This window comes from Sus scrofa, chromosome 13 (genome assembly GCF_000003025.6).
Source record: "Sus scrofa isolate TJ Tabasco breed Duroc chromosome 13, Sscrofa11.1, whole genome shotgun sequence".
NCBI lineage: Eukaryota > Metazoa > Chordata > Mammalia > Artiodactyla > Suidae > Sus > Sus scrofa.
Genome location: NC_010455.5, coordinates 68,308,569 through 68,325,878, shown reverse-complemented (window position 1 = coordinate 68,325,878; position 17,310 = coordinate 68,308,569). Strand labels below are relative to the sequence as shown.

At 37.7% G+C, this 17,310-nt stretch overlaps 1 protein-coding gene across 4 annotated transcripts in view; it reads right to left on the bottom strand.

Moving 5' to 3' along the window:
- PPARG (peroxisome proliferator activated receptor gamma) overlaps positions 1–17,310 on the bottom strand; it is a 132,386-nt gene that overhangs the window by 108,073 nt on the left and 7,003 nt on the right. The gene's annotated exons all lie outside the window — the stretch shown is intronic.

The following is a 17,310-nucleotide window of genomic DNA, read 5'->3' as shown; positions in this document are numbered from 1 at the left end:
TCCACTGAGCCACAATGGGAACTCCAAATATGGAGTAGATTTTTAAAAGGAAGATGTAGAGAGCAAATGATCTAAGTAAATGTGCCAAAGGTCTAAGGATTCGTATCCTTGGCTCTTACCAAGGGCTCAGAGATCCTAGAATAGCTGTACATTCCATAAAGACAAAACAGCACCCCGTGCCAAAGTCTTATCATCAGGGCCTTTAAAAATCACAACATCCAGACCCAACATCCTGCACAGTCTAACCTAATCAAACTTTAATTTTTTTTTCTTTTTCAACTCTGTGCCTTGCCATGTGGAATCTGCAAAAACTATTCTATTACCCAATGCATGCCATAAAATAGCGGATCATGAATATAAAATGTTTTCCCATTTTGCTATTTCTACTTTGAAAGACTATGAACTATAGCCAATGTGTTTTATTTGTTTCCCTAGTATTGTTTAGGACTTCTGTTTGGAAGTTGAAAACTTCCTAATGTAGACTCAATATCAACAATCAGGTAACAATTTTGTTGTCAGAATGGGACATATTCTTCTATAGAAAGAGCTGACTCATCAGGGTATTGGGCCTATAAGTGATTTGCTTTCTGGCTGCTGATCTATATCACAGCAATTGACTATGTGAAACGCTCTCTTATTTGCTAGACTATTCATTATGTATAACATGCATAATCCAGGAGAAACAACTTTGCCTATAGTGGATTACCACTTTGACTTTTTTCACCTTTAAGCCAACTAACGAGAGCTTAAATATGTGAAAACAAAAGAGTATTAATAAAGAAAAATGTGAACAAAATCTCTATCTGAAAAATTAAAGAGTTTGACTCCAGGTTAAGATTAAGTAATACTAGCTTTTCTTGACACCCATTCCAATTTCTCTTTGAAATGAGTATGAATTCATTAAGAAATAGATGGGAAGAAAGTAAATATTTTTGGCAATGGTATTGATTCCTAGCTTGTAGCCCTAAGAGTTGGATCAACAGAAAACTGGGCCAGTTCCCTATGACTTTCAGAGGCAAAAAGAATCCTATACTCTTTCCCAAAACTGTCTCCTCCTGGTAAAATCAGGAATCTGCTTTCTGTATCCAAGAAGAACTGCATTATACCATAGAAGGTATAGTTTCAGACTTAAAATATAATAAGTAGGGCAGAAATAAGATCATTCTGGGGGCAATATACATCAAGGATTACTTCTTGCATGTACTCCATCTGGTCAGGTAAATACAGATTGGTTTATATTCATTAGTTTATAAATCCTTCTACTCATCAATATAAGCCAGAGAAATAGGCTATGATGCATGCAGACAAGCTCCTTACATTTCAACAGAACCCACATTAGAGAGGGGCTATTCATATCTCCTAGCCAAGATTTTTATATCTGAGATAGGCTTTTTACCAGAATCTAAATATATAATAATGCAGGCCAAAGAGCAATTGACTCTATTGTGTATGCAATGGTATAAATGGTAAAAGCTGACTTAAGAAATATGAAAATAATTACAAATGGAACAATTGAAAATTTATCAAAGAATTACTTCCGTAATAAGCTCTGGGACTAGATAATTTTATAGATAAATTTTTTGAAATGTTTAAGGAAGAGATAATTTTCTTGTGACAAAAACTGTTTCAGAGTAGGAAAAAAACTACAGTGTCTAAATTAATTCTTCAAAACCTAACAAGAACAAAGACAAAAATACAAATTTCACTATTAACATTAACTAAAACATATAAATAAAATGATAATGAACAAATGCAACAGTATACTAAAAGAATAAATCACAAAAATCAAGCTGGATTTACCTCAGAAAGGCAAAGAACATTTAATGCTGGAATAACTATTAAAATAATATGTTCTAACACTGGGTCAAATTTGTTTGTTTTTTAAATTCACTGACTGATTTTATTTTATTTAAAAAAAATTTTTAGTGTTATTTCCCCCATACAATATTTTTCTACTGTACAGCATGGTGACCCATGTATACATTCTTTTTTCTCCCATTATCATGCTCCATCATAAGTGACTAGACATAGTTCTCAGTGCTACACAGCAGGATCTCATTGCTAATCCATTCCAAAAGCAATAGCTTGCATCTATTAACCCCAAGCTCCCAATCCATCCCACTTCCTCCCAACATTGGGTCAAATTTGAAAAGAAACCATATGGCTATCTCAAAAAATGCCCCTAAAAATACTCAATAAAATTCAACATCCATTCTTGAAAATATTTCCTTAAAAAACTAAGAAACTTTAATAAAAAGAATATTTTTCTTAAACTTACAATCAATATCTTTTTCTTTTTTCTTTTTTTTTTGGCTGTGCCCATGGCATGTGGAAGTTCCTGGGCCAGGGACTGAACCCATTCCACAGCAGGGACCTGAGTCACTGCAGTGACAATGCTGAGTCCTTAACCCACAGTGCCACAAGAGAACTCCACAATCAATATCATCTGCACTGAGAAAAATTTTTTTTCAGTTACATGGTTACTTTATTATTTTTTTAATTATTTCCCCCATACAATTTTTTTTTTCTACTGTACAGCATGGTGACCCAGTTACACATATATGTACACATTCTTTTTTCTCACATTATCATGCTCCATCATAAGTGACTAAACATAGTTCCCAGTGCTACACAGCAGGATCTCATTGCTAATCCATTCCAAAGGCAATAATTTGCATCTATTAACCTCAAGCTCCCAAACCACCCTACTCTCTCCCCCTCCCCCTTGGCAACCACAAGTCTCTTCTCCAAGTCCATGATTTTCTTTTCTGTTTAAAGTTTCATTTGTGCCTTATATTAGATTATAGATATAAGTGATAAATATTATAGCAACATCTCTCAAAAAGTGTACTATAGATAACTGGATTCTTTTAGATTTTCCAATGGAAAAGTTTCCATCACAAAATGAATTTGCATATGTGGTTCACATTTGGAGATTACAAAGTATATTAGCATTGCATATGCTCTGTAAGCCTTACAATTAAGGAAAAAACAGTACCAACAATACAATCTGCTTAGCTGTTTAACTCACTAGTTTGCAACCTTATTTGAAATATGTTTTCTCGCTTTACATTTTTTCACTCTACAACTCACCCAACTTCCTAGTGAAACTCTAGGAAAAGTGACAAGTAGTCTTCTTGCTAAATCCCTAAGACTTTTTCCTTATTTTTCATTCTATTTGTCCAATAATATGCTGGTATGTGTTTAGCAACTAGTTCTTCTTGCAGGAAAAATGCTCTGATTTGTAGTGTTTGCCAATTTCTGTGGTGTAAATACTCCCACTGTGACTGATTTCAGGCTACCAACGTGACATCCATGACAGCAGAGTCGGGAAATGCTGGTGTAAGAGCACTCCATGTTACACAGTATCACAACCATACAGATGCAATCCACATTGACACCTCGGCAACGGAAAATCATCAAGAGGCCATGCGGCTGGTGTGGTTATTACCTATGTTTCTAACACAACTTGTTTCATCACTGGCATACACCATGTAATTTTTAAAAATGGCTAAGGATAACAACTGGCTCTCAAAAATCCTGAAAATTTAACAACTGACTTTCAAAAGCTGGTCTGAGCTGGCTCCAGACCTGCTGTTTCTGCCTCTGTTTTCATCTGATATTCTATCATCTACTCTTGAAACTGTCTCCTCCCTTAACTGCCCAGTGACCAGTTTCTCTGAATTCTTAGCCTTACCATCAGACTACTATTTTAATCTGTTTTCTTGGTACCTCTTCTTGCTGAGTTCTTCTGTTTTATGAGTTCTGCAAGTTCCTTCTTGGCCTCACTGTTACCAGTAAACACATCTACTTGCTAATAGCTCCCAAGACTTCATCTCTAACCACACATCTTCTCTCAAAACTTCTAAGTCTGTATCTCCCATTTTTTGGGGGGAACACCCCTCTCTGAGTTTCTTCAGGAACCTCAAACTCAACATCACCTAACCTGACTACTCATCTTCTTCTGAAGAATTAAAGAAGCACAATCAATGTAACAGATGATTGGACCACTCCTTGCTCCCCATTAGAGAAAAAAAGGTTCCACGCTCTACTCCAGTTTTAGAAAATGTGTTCAAGGAGGTAAAATGCATGCCATGGGCAACCCTTCCCATATCATTTTGCCCCCTTCCTTTTGATTTTTTCACACCCCACACCAAAGTGTCTTCTTCGTCAAAGCCCTGCCAACTAAATACTTTCCCTATTCCCTGCCTGGTAATGTCCTCACCTCTCCTTCCTCTCTTTCCCAGCATTTTATCATGTACAACTTAAATCTCTTCCAGCTTTTTCTGTCCAGTTATTTTCTACTCATTCTCTGATGCTTCATTACAAAAGTCTAGGAAATGACCTTTTAAAACCAACTTTTCTAAGGATGGAGGAAGGGGGTATTGTGCTGGCAAATGAAAATTCTCTTTGCTGTATTGGGGGAAGGTAAAAGTGTAACAACACTTCCAAATGACTAATTTTTATCCCGTTGAACAAAATACATGGGTCTGCCACTGCTTTCCTCTTCCCCAAACTGCTGATTGATTCTATTCCAAGCCAGACTCCAGATGAACCAATGACATTCTTCCCTAGATTTTTACAATATTCATATAAAACTTGCTATTAAATTAATGTCTATATCTTGAGATGACAAAATAAAATGACTTTATTTGAATTAAGAGGCATTTAAGAGAAAAAGAAAAATGGAAATAAAGAATCTCCTAACAATGGTTGGTTTTAAGTGATGGTGGTATTACTGAATATATATGAAAGATTTGGTTGATCTAATTAATTTACCTTGTTATCAAGTAATGAGAATAAGTACTGTCAAGTTGCTCATTGCTTACAAGACACATCAACCAACTTGCAGTGAACAAGAACAACTAAAAGCTTAGACCTACTCCACAGTTACACCTGTGTAGATGGACTGGTGCTAGGAGCATGGCGTGTAGGTAGCTCACTCTCTGGCAAGTTAAATACTGGAAAATTAGGCTCTTGTTAAAGTGGCAGGACAAGGTGGCTGGGTTCAGGCTGCTCAAGTTCAAATCCCAGTTTTATCACCTGGCAAGCTATTTTTACCGCTCTGAGTTTGAGTTTCTTCTGTCTGCAAGATAGAGATAATAGTGTATACCTTTTATGGTTTGTTGGAAGAATAAAATGAGATAATGTATGAAAGGCACTTAAAATAGAGCCTGCTACAGAACTTGTGCTCAGTAAATATTATTAATATCAAAGGCTAAGCTAGTTTTTTTTGGTGCTTGAGATAATTAAGGAAGAGTCCTTTGGAAGGATAGGTAAATGACAATTTAGATGAGGATTTAAACTGTGGCATAGACAAGTAGAGACTGAGTGGGAAGAAAGCACTCTCTAAATGTGAAATCATATGATTACATGTATAACCAATCAAAAATGAAGTTACCCAGGAGTTCCTGTTGTGGCTCAGTGGTAACGAACCTGACTAGCATCCATGAGGAGACGGGTTTGATCCTTGGCCTCACTCAGTGGGTTAAGGATCCGGCATTGCCGTGAGCTGTGGTGTAGGGCAAAGATGTAGCTTGGATCTGGCATTGCTATGGTTGTGGCGTAGGCCAGTGGCTACAGCTCTGATTCGACCCCTAGCCTGGGAACCTCCCTCCCTATGCTGTGGGTGTGGCCCTAAAAAGCAAAAAATAAAATAAAATAAAATAAAATATGAACAAAACAAATATCCCAGCTCTCGTGTAATTGTGCAAATAAAGATGTAATAAAAAATTAGATGATCCTAAAGGATCTTATGACATATTTGATATACGTACCATTTGGAAAAAAGAGAATCTAAGGTTGTTAAAGACAATTAGGAGCTATTTCAACAAGCTACTGTGCTTTACTAGGACTTATGAACTAAGGTCTAATGAGCCTTTTTCTTCATATTTGAGGATTATTGATTCAATAATCTTTTAAAAATCAATCAAAATCCATCAATTTTATTTTGTCTCAGAAAGAGCAGCATAAGCATTTTGGTCACATTACATTCAGAGTAAAAACATTTCTAATGTAAGGCATGATAACTATGGTTGATAACGCTATATTATCTAACCAAAATTTGCTAAGAGAGCAAAACTTAACACCAAAAAGGAAAAAGGTCTATTTGTGAGGTGTTGGATGCTAATTCCCAAAGGGACAGAAGCTGTTCACAATGTATAGATATTTCAAACCACTGCAATGTGTATTTTAAATATCTTACAATTTTACGTCAACTATACTCAATAAAGAAAAAGAATCCCTACTTCATCATTTGATTAGTAGATAAAAATACATTTCATTGCAACACTCTAGTTAAAGACCAAAGACAGAGATAATAGGAACTGGGAAACCAGGAAAGGAAGAGGGTCATCGGAGGGAGAGAAAAGGAAGGGAAAAAAGAGACAGAATATGGAAACACCAGGAAAGGGTGGGGGGGAAGGTGGAACAAGAGAGCATGATAACTGAAGGGCAGAGGGAGGGAACCGGGAGGCAGGAGGAGGAAGATGGAGTGGAGGAGCTCCAGAGGAGTCACAGGTAATGACGTTTCCTATTTGAGCTCAGCTGGTAACTGAGGACACAGGCATTAGACAGAGTCGTTGTCGTTATTTTAAATACCATCCAGAAATTAAGAAGTCCCTGCAATGATTGAATCAAAAAGTATTCACACTAGTTGCTTAATATGGGTGCTGCTTCACAAAACTCTGCTTTGCTCTGAACTCCCATTTCCCCTAGTTCTGTGCCTCTGCTCACGGCAATTTCCCACCTGAAATGCTTGTCCACTATCGCCCCACAAGTGATGAATGATATTCAATAGATATTTGCTGAGCACCTACTATAGGCCAGGCACAATGTTCTAGGCATAATTCAGAAGATTTCCCAGATTTTAATGAAAAGTATAAGCTGTTTTAATAACACACAATGAAAATGGGCTATTTTAACAAAACATTCTACTAGACCTGCAATTAAATGAATTTTTTTCTTCTATTTTTTTTTTCTTCTAAGATCAAACCTTTTACATCACCAGGTAACCACAGGCACTAAAACAATCCTTATGAAAATAATGTCCCTTATTCAGTTAGAAGCATTCCAGCATCCCCCACCCCACCCCAAATATAGTGAGGCTATCACTCCTATATAGAAGTTTAAATCTTCAGGTCCTCCCAAATGCCATGAATCTGTAATCATTTTAGCTGCTAAAACGTGGACGATAACAGCTTGAAGCTTGTAATAACTAAGTGAAGTAAGTTGAATAGAAAAGTTACTTGAACTTTCACTCACATCAAAATGGAATCTGAACATTCCCAAAAGGCGTAAGTCCTGCCTGGTCTTGTTCAACCACGGCATTACATCACAGGAGTGAGAACAAATGATTTAAGGATCAGCAGCCTGACTGTGATTTACGTAACACACTTCTGCAGAAATTAGTGTTGCTTGCGAAAACCATCACGTGGAGAAGGAACTTACTACAAATATTAAAATTAGAAATAAATGACGGCTGAGAAGGCATGAGAGAACAGGACTTTCCTTAAAAAGAACTGTGGACCTAACTGCAAAGGTATGTTTAAAAATCAAATTTGCATTCAAACTTAGGGAACTGTAATTACAAGTGATGATGAAAATGGCAGTATACACTGGTATTCCAGCACAGTCAATTAAGAAAGAAATAGGAATATAACCTGCAAAAATGCTTCATTACTAGGCTGTACACCTAAAACTAGCATGGTATCATAAATCAACTATAATTTTTTTTTTTTTTTTTTTTGTCTTTTGTCTTTTCACAGCCATACCCTCGGCATATGGAGGTTCCCAGGCTAGGGGTCTAATTGGAGCTACAGCTGCTGGCCTACACCACAAACACAACAACACCAGATCCGAGCCACATCTGTGACCTACACCACAGCCCACGGCATCGCCGGATCCTTACCCCACTGAGTGAGGCCAGGAACTGAACCTGCAACTTCGTGGTTCCTAGTCGGATTCTTTTCCATTGCGCCACAACAGGAACTCCTTTTGTGTGTGTGTGTGTGTGTGTGTGTGTGTGTGTGTGTGTGTGTGTTTTCTAGGGCTGCACCCATGGCACATGGAGGTTCCCAGGCTAGGGGTCGAATCAGAGCTGTAGCCACCGGCCTACACCACATCTACCACAACGCAGGATCCGAGCTGTGTCTGCAACCTTACACCACAGCTCAAGGCAATGCCAGATCCTTAACCCACTGAGCAAGGGCAGGGATCGAACCTGCAACCTCATGGTTCCTAGTCGGATTCGTTAACCACTGAGCCACGACAGGAACTCCTCAACTATACTTTAATTTTTTTAAAAAAGAAATAAATATGTTCTATTAGGTTAATGTTATAAAAGAAGGAAAGTTCCCTTAAAGTTGGAAGGGGCTTTATAGGCTCCCTAATTCATTTCTCCTATCAAACAAGACTTCTTGGCAGATGGTCATTCAGATTCTGCCTGAAAAATCTCTGCTGACAAAGCACTCACTTCCTCCCAAGGCAGTCTCTCCCAGTGTTGGACAGCTGTCATCCATCGGATTCTTTCTTTACACTGAGCTCAAGTCTGTCTCCCTTTAATGCTAACCATCCTTCAACAAGGACTGTCTATGCCACAGGAACTCGGGAAGGGACCAGTCTGCCTTGCTTACTGCTCTCATTCAGGACTAGCACCAACACGTGGCACAGATCAAAGTGCCATAAAAATGAGCCACAAAAATACATAAATGGCTGATGACTGCCCTACAGGACCCAGTCACTAAATCCAGTCCATCTGTCCTTTAGGGCAGTGTGGCTCAAACTCTGGGATGAAGGCATTTTTAAATCTTTTCTATCCATTGTTGATACTCAGGATAAAATGCAAAACCATGTGCTTGAATGTCATGACAACATAAACTTTTTATTTTTTCATTGAGTGTCTGTTTTTTGTATTTCTTACTGAAGTATAGTTGACTTACAGTGTTGGTTAGTTTCAGGTGAAGAGCAAAGTGATTCAGTTATACACATACTCTTTTTCTAAAAATTTTTCGGCCATGCCCAAGGCATGCTGAAGTTCCCGGGCCAGGAGTCAAACCCGTGCCACAGCAGTGACATGGCCAGATCCTTAATGTGCTGCAACACCAGGGAACTGTGTACAAACACACAAACACACACACACACACACACACACACACATATTTCTTTTCAGAGTCTTTTCCATTATGGTGTATTACAAGATATTCAATGTAGTTGCCTGTGCTACACAGTAGGACCTTACTGTTTATCTATTTGATGTATAGTAGTTTGCATCTGCTAATCCCAAACTCCTAATTTATCTCTCCCACCTCATCCCTCTTTGGTAACCATAAATTTGTTTTCCAATACAAATGTTTTTAAAGGCTAATCCTCCAACCTGTGCTTCCCCTGAGCTAGTCAGCAGCTGCGAGTGTGGACAGCACCAGGGCACAGACCTTCCTTGGAAGCTTCTCCCTGAGCAGTGTCCCTCTCCTTTTCTCTCTCTGTGTTCTGACAGGCCCTCCTCATGTTTCATCCAGATTCTGCGATAGCCTCCTAGCTGCTTGCCCTGCATGCTACCTCCAAATTAATCTTTGATTAAATCATCTCACTCTTATCCTCATGACCTGGAATCTCAACACTCCCCCTCCTTCACCTGCCTTCCAGGCCTTTCTCATCTGACCTACCAGCTATGTCTCTGATCGTACTTCTCACTCCTCACACTGACATGCCATCCACTTCAAATGGGAGGATCTTGGCCAAGTGACCCCCAGAACCAAGCTTATTTACTAGTCCAGGCTTTGTTTTCTCACACTGCAAATTCTTTCCCTCACTTCTTAGGCTATCTTGAACCCCAACCTTTTTTTTTTTTTTTTTAGGTTAAGTTCATATATATAAATGAACTACCTTAGAGTGTACAATATTTAGTACACTCTTAAAGCTGTGCAACCATCACCCCTACTGAGTTCTAAAACATTTTTATCACTCCTGAAGGAAATCCTGTCCCCATTAAGCTGGCCCCGCACCCCCCTCCCAACCCATGCCCTGGCAACCACTAATCTGCTTTCTATCTCTTTGGATCTGCCCATCTGGATATTTCATATTAATGGAGTCACACTTTGATTCCTTTGTTTCTTTCCCTGTATATCTTAAAGTTTAATTTTCTTAAGGTACACTGTCAATCCTTCAATTTTTGCCCTCTAGTTCAACTCCCAACTCCGCTACAGGCTTTTCCTGGGTTTACCTTCTAATCCACACTGATCTCACCATTCTCTGAGTTGTTGTAGCATTTGTTTCCTGCCTTCTTTAGTCCTTAATCACAGACTGCTCTTAATTGCTGGCTGACTGCTTCAATGTTAGTCCTTTCTGATTCACGTAGATTATAAACTCCTAGTTCTAGGAGCTTGGGTGTCACCCTTTGTGCCTGGAACCTACTGAACCTGTATGCAGATCATTGGGTCTGACTGTACACGAACGAGGAGTAAGTTAGGGAAACTGAAGTCTGGTACATTAGTGAGAGACAGCTTCAGCTCTTTACCCTTCCTTCTATTGAGCTCCCACCTCCCGCCACTGTGCTTCTCTTGCGCTGCTGTAGGTACAGGTACAGGACACTTCTTTGCCCTGGTAGGAGATGAGCAGGTGTGGCTGCAGGAAGATGATGGCAGGGTGCCCAAGGGTGGAGAGGGTGCAAATTCCCTACGCTTATCTCTCACTGAGCTACTCCTACCTTTGTTCTACATCCACAGATGAAGGCCTCCTGAGGAAAGTGGTTGTGCAGAGATGTCACAAGGCCACATAAAAAAGGCTCGTCTAATTATATATTTTGCTTTGATATATAAATCAGTTTCTTTGTCTGGCTTTTTGATTTGAAGTGGCTCATAAATGCATATCTACCTTGTAAAAGGAGATTAACTGTTAAATAATTATGGTGATAATAGTTATGATTCATATATGAAAGAGCTGAGCATATAATTATTTTATATATTATAAACAAATTAATAGGCCAAAACTTACCATGTTTTATCTAACAAATGACAAAAAGTTTGAAGGGGAATCAGTTTTATTTTAGGCATGAGTAATAAGTTCAAATAATATTTTGTATCACACATTATTATGAACTTTTCTCCAGCTGTAGTACTAATCAGAATTTGCTACAGTTGCCACTGGAAGCCTTCAAACAAGAAGGTAAAACAGTGTTCTGGCCCTTAGGCCATTTAAAACCTGTTCGTCTGACCAGAACAAGTAAAAGATCCAACAGAGAATGCTGAAGTCTATAATTAACATTTTTTCCCCCTCATATCCCATTTTGCCTGCTTTAGGAGAGTAAAATGGAAATCTCTTTTGGCATGAAATTCATATCATTGCACATTACAAGCAATGTTAAATAAAATAAAAATAAACATTTTAGAGAGTAATTAGGGAATTCCCTAAATATGTGGAGAAGAGCAGCACTGAAAATCTCACACTGAAAAAAACCCCAAAAGTTGTCCTCAAAATCAAGCCAAGTTTAAAAGCATTTATAAAGTACTTATGATGTGCCCAGTGCCCCGTACTGTAGGCTGTGAATTAGGGAAGGTATGTAGGACCCATATATGTAAGAAGAATAAGAAGAACCACAATATTCATTCCTGCCCTCCAGGAATTCACAATCTTGGTTTGTACACAGAACTTGCACATAAAACTTATAAGACATGACAGCAAACAATCAGCAAATACAATGTGTAATGTAGAATCTGGAATGTGCTAAATTACATTTCAGACTAGATCTACCTTCTAATTTTGTTTTACTTCAGCTAAGATTAAAATCAATTTGCATTTTTTTAATTCAACAGCTGGTGGCCAGGGTAAATATTTCACACACTTTTTTTTTTTGTCTTTTGTCTTTTCAGGGCCACGCCCATGAGGTTCCCAGGCTAGGGGTCTAATCGGAGCTATAGCTGCTGGCCTACGCCAGAGCCACAGCAACACGGGATCCAAGCCGCGTCTGTGACCTACACCACAGCTCACGGCAACGTTGGATCCTTAACCCACTGAGCAAGGCCAGGGATCGAACCCAAAACCTCATGGTTCCTAGTGGGATTCGTCTCCTCTGAGCCATGGCTGGAACTCCAACATGTTGTATGACAAAGGGAATCAACCTGATTTTTAAAATTTAATGTGCATAATAAAAACAAAATAATTGTATGTCTGTATTGTGCTTTGTCAGGATCAGAGATCATTCCAGCAGGCCTGGTCAGCATGAATCATGTGAATGGCCTAAAGACACAAGCATGCCAATATGCTGTGTTCAATCACTTAAACTTTTTCTCAGTGGGTACTGAGTGTGGTTATTTGCCTGCCTAGTGCTAGATGCCGGTTTCACCCACCCAGTCTGAAAAGCACCTGTCTCAAGATCTACAAGGCTATGTCACCAGGTGGACAGAATTTGTTTCCTATATAACGATAATCAGTGCTGAAAGCAAGTGGTCATTTGATAAGTGTTTACAGATTTTGAATAAACTGTGGTGGAATTTGCAAAATTTGAAGGTTTTGCAGAAACAGACTCACAAACACAGAAAACAAACTTATGGTTACTACCAAAGGGGAAAAGGGGAAGAATAAATTAGGAGTTTGGGAGTAAAATATACACACTACTATATGTAAAATGGGTAACTCGGAGATCCCGTCCTGGCTCAGTGGTTAACGAATCCGCCTAGGAACCATGAGGTTGCAGGTTCGATCCCTGCCCTTGCTCAGTGGGTTAAGGATCTGGCATTGCCTTGAGCTGTGGTGTAGGTCACAGACACGGCTCGGATCCTGTGTTGCTGTGACTGTGGTATAGGCCAGTGGCTACAGCTCTGATTAGACCCCTAGCCTGGGAACCTCCATATGCCGAAGGGGCAGCCCTAGAAAAGGCAAAAAAGACAAAAATAAATAAATTAAAAAAAAATGAAATGGGTAACCCAAAAGACCTTCTATACAGCATAGAGAACTATACCCACATCTCGTAATAACCTATAACGGAAGACAATGTAAGAAAAGAATATACATATATATATTAGATATATAATATATATGTTATACATACACATATCTATATGTATCTATAGTTAACATTTTAGATAATCACTTTGCTGTACACCTGAAACAGAACATTGTAAATCACCTATATTTCAATACAAATTTTAAAAAATATTTTAAAAATATGAAGGTTTTGGTCACCTCTGCATCGAGATGCACCCGTATTTCATATCTATATGTGAAAAATTGATTTAATTTAACTTCATACAAATTCTTTCAAAATCTATTTTCCTTATCATTTTTTCCAAAACTTTCGTGTTGCTCAGAATTTATTTCTATGTGGTCAAGAAGATATTTCCTGTGAATTTAAAAACAGACTGAAATGGTAGATAAATGGATTGTGAATAAAGAAGTTGGAAATAGCTATAATACTTAAATTGCCTAAAGGACAGTCATTTGAAATAAGATCTGGTTCTCCTTTTACCCAAATATTATATTCCAAATACGTAAAAGTTCTAAATATGCTTTTAAGGGTAAGTAGCTAACTTTATTTCCCATGAAAAAAAGATGTAAAAAAATTTAATGGGATAGTCCCAGTGAAATTTGTTTCATATTTTTGTTAGGTGTAAATAAATTTTTTTTTGTAAAATTGTAAACTACACTGACTTGGATCATCAACCACTTAAATATATCCATTTTGAGAACATAAAATAAATAACTCTTCTGCAAAGAGAATAGGCACCTCATCACCTGGATTTTCAAGAATGATTAATAGCTTATTAACAAAAAAATGCGTTCCTACATCCTTTGCTAATAAACTTTCTTACTAAGAAATAAAATAATACATTATACATAATATGTGATGCAGACTATATACATATAACCTAAAATAATATAATAATTAGAGATACAGGAAAAATATTCAAGGACACAGGTTTTCCCCTACTTCACACCCAACTCAAAGACAGGCACCTTGCCTGGTCACAAGACAAGGATTAGACAATTGCCTCCTCTTAGTCACCATCTCTCCCACTAATAACCCTGTTAAATCTAGATACCAATAATCATGAATTTCAGGAGGAATATAATTGGTCTGTCTTGTTCATTGCTTTATCCTCCTTCTCTAAAACAGCTCTTGGCACAAAGTAAAAGCTCAGCAGATCTCTGCTAAATAAATAAACCTTCATTAAAAAGGTGCTGCTTCTCAGTATATTTGTTCCTGGAGGTATCGTCACCAATTCTGTGTTCCTCACAAATTCTGAAAGCCATAAACTGAGTTTGTTAGCTGAGGTGTGCCTTGGGCTGTATTAAGGATTAAATCAGCAGAAATGGGGGAGGGAGAAAGGAAAGAGAAATACTTAGTATCCCTGATGTAAAATTTCTAAAATGGGGAGTTCCCACTGTGGTTCAGCAGTAACAAACCCGACTAGTTTTCATGAGGATCCCTGGCCTTGATCAGTGGGTTAAGGATCCGGCGTTGACGTGAGCTGTGGTGTAGGTGGAAGAACAGCTTGGATCCTGTGTGGCTGTGGCGTAGGCAGCAGCTGCGGCTCCGAATGAACCCATAGCCTGGGAACTCCCATATGCTGCAGGTGTGGGCCTAAAAACCAAAAAAAAAAAAAAAAAAAAAAAAAATTCTAAAAAGCTTTTAAAACTTTGCTTTCATCTCAATAAAGGTGGTTATTCCTAAGACATCATGATGATATGAATTTTTCAAAAGAAGTTCAAAAAAAGACAAGAAAAATGTAACCTATAATCTGGGTCAAAGGCAAAACTACTTAATTTTCCCTTTGGGATTTCTAGAACAATGCAACAGAAAAAAGAAAAAATTAATTAAGTCAAAGGATATTGCTCTGTGTGTACGTATAGTATGCATATATGTGTCTGTGTATATATACCGCTGTGTGTATGTATGCCTGTTATCTGTCTCTATACATCTATATCTCTCAGTGGTCTAACAAGACTTTGGGAAACCTCCACTCATTTGCTACTTTAAAGCTCTTGTTATTTTAAAAATTATCACAAATATACCAAGTTCTCATAATGACCATTTGTAGTAGAAGTTTATCTTCATGACCTCCTGCATCAGCTATTTATAGTTACAAATTCAGTGTTTCCTCAAGAGTTGAAAAACAAATAACTCTATCAAAGGATTATTTAATTTGGGGGAAAAAAAAAACCCTTAACAGATACACACGTTTTTTAGAAAAAGACTTTAGAAAAAGGGGATGGCTTGAAAAGAATAACTCTAGAAACTATTGCTAAAAAGCTCTTTGTTGGTGTTTACACTTAAGATCGATAGAGCACAGGCCCAAAAAAATCAACAAAATCAAACCTTCTATATGGCTGAGAAAATGAAAAAGCTATAACTGAGATGGGGTATTTTTTCCTCCCATATAGAGGCTAATCAAACAGAGTTCAGAGAAGCCCAATATGTGCAATAAAATTAAGCATAAAATAAAACCAGGTATAGCAGAAAATGTCATGTAGTGTCTTCATTATCTTTGATGGCTTTAAAGGAATAAAATAACTAGAGAGTTCTCAATGTTTAATTTACTCTTTGCTTGAACTTTACTGATCAGGGTCATAGGCATACTAAAAAAAAAGCACTAAAGGTAGGCTTTTAATTATAAAAGTAATTTTATATTACTGGTTAAACTTTGGAAAAGAGAGAAAAACATAAAAACAAACAAAACATTCCCTGTAACCTCATTATTTTTTTTTTTAAAACTGCCATAATTTTGTATAGTCCCTTCCAGACTTTTCATATACATATGTTTATGTAAGGTGTGATCAATAGTGCACATACATTTTTATGCTTTTTATTTAATATTTTTCAGATCTGCTATAGTCTTCTAAGTTGTCATTGATAATTATATAACATTCCACATAGTGATTACACCATAGTTTACCTAACCATTCCCCTGATGTTAAATAGTTATTTCCAAATACTGCTTCCCATAACAATGTTTTTATGAAAGTCTTTGGGTATGTGGCTAGTCTTATATCCTCCATCTCTTTGGAAAAAATTTTAAAGTAGGGAGGTAGAGCATTAGAGTGGGCAATATAGGTATGGCCCAACTGCTTTTTGAGCAGCCTGAACTAAGTTACAGTGACATCAGCTCTACATAAGAGAACAGGTTTCTTCAGTTTCCGAATCATAGAATTTTAGAATTAAAAAAACCCCCCATCATTAACAATCACTAGGAATAGTATATTTTCTACTATTATTACACTGGAATTGAAGTTTACAAGTCCATATTTTGTAAGTCTGTTTAATGTGAGTCCTCTGGGGCCAGATCATCTCAGTGATTTCATAAAGTCTAGTCTTTGAAGTTGTAGCCTTTGAACCTGGACACTCAGGATTCCTGGTAACCATTTCAAGGTAAGAAGACCCAGTGATGCTCAGACTAAGGGCGTCAGTGAGCCTCTCTTAACACAAGCTTAGTGACAAGACTGACCTTCTCTAATAATAAAATGCCAAATGACAGTGGCAATTTTACAGGATGATCCCAAGAGATTCTACCATCAGGTAATACAGCAAGGATCTTAACTCTAGAAAGAGTAAGACCTACTAAAAATAATCCAGGCTAACAGCATTGACCATTGGGCTCCAGGCTCTCAGATGGGATGCAGGGATCATCCTGACTGAGAGGCCCCCAAACAGTATACATAAGAGTCTCCTGGAGGGTTGTCACAAGACAGAGTGCTAGAGCCCATCTCCAGAATTTCTCATTCAGTAGCTCTGGGGTGGGTCCTGAGAATCTGCACTTCTGCCAAGTTCCTGGATGATGCCGCTGTTGCTGGTCCAAGGATCACACTTTAGATTAATTCTTTATTCTTTTTAAAACACATATGAAGTACCTAATAAGTACCACACTATATGCTAGAGGTAGAAGGATGAATAAAACCCGTCAGTATCTGCCTCAAGAAATCTATAATCTATATTTTTCTGGACATTGTACTGCCTGAGTCCTAAAAGTCAACAAACTTGGACCTTATTGAAAATAAAGTTTAAAAATACATTGTATTGCTTTTAAATAAAGCCAGGATGTTTCTAATTAGTTCCAAATGCTTTAGGAAAACATGTAGTAATCCTACATTGGCAACTCCCTGGGTGTTTCCTGCACTCTTCTGGATTTTATTAACATATGCAAATAATTTGTTACAGTGCCTTCTTCATTTATATATACACCACTCACATATTTGTTCTCTTTCATTATCTACCATATAGAAAAGAGAAGGATTTGATACAAGTACTTTTCCGCACACAAAAACTAGTTTACAAAAACCAAGTAATTATCAACTGACAGAAAAGAACAACATTGCTTGAGC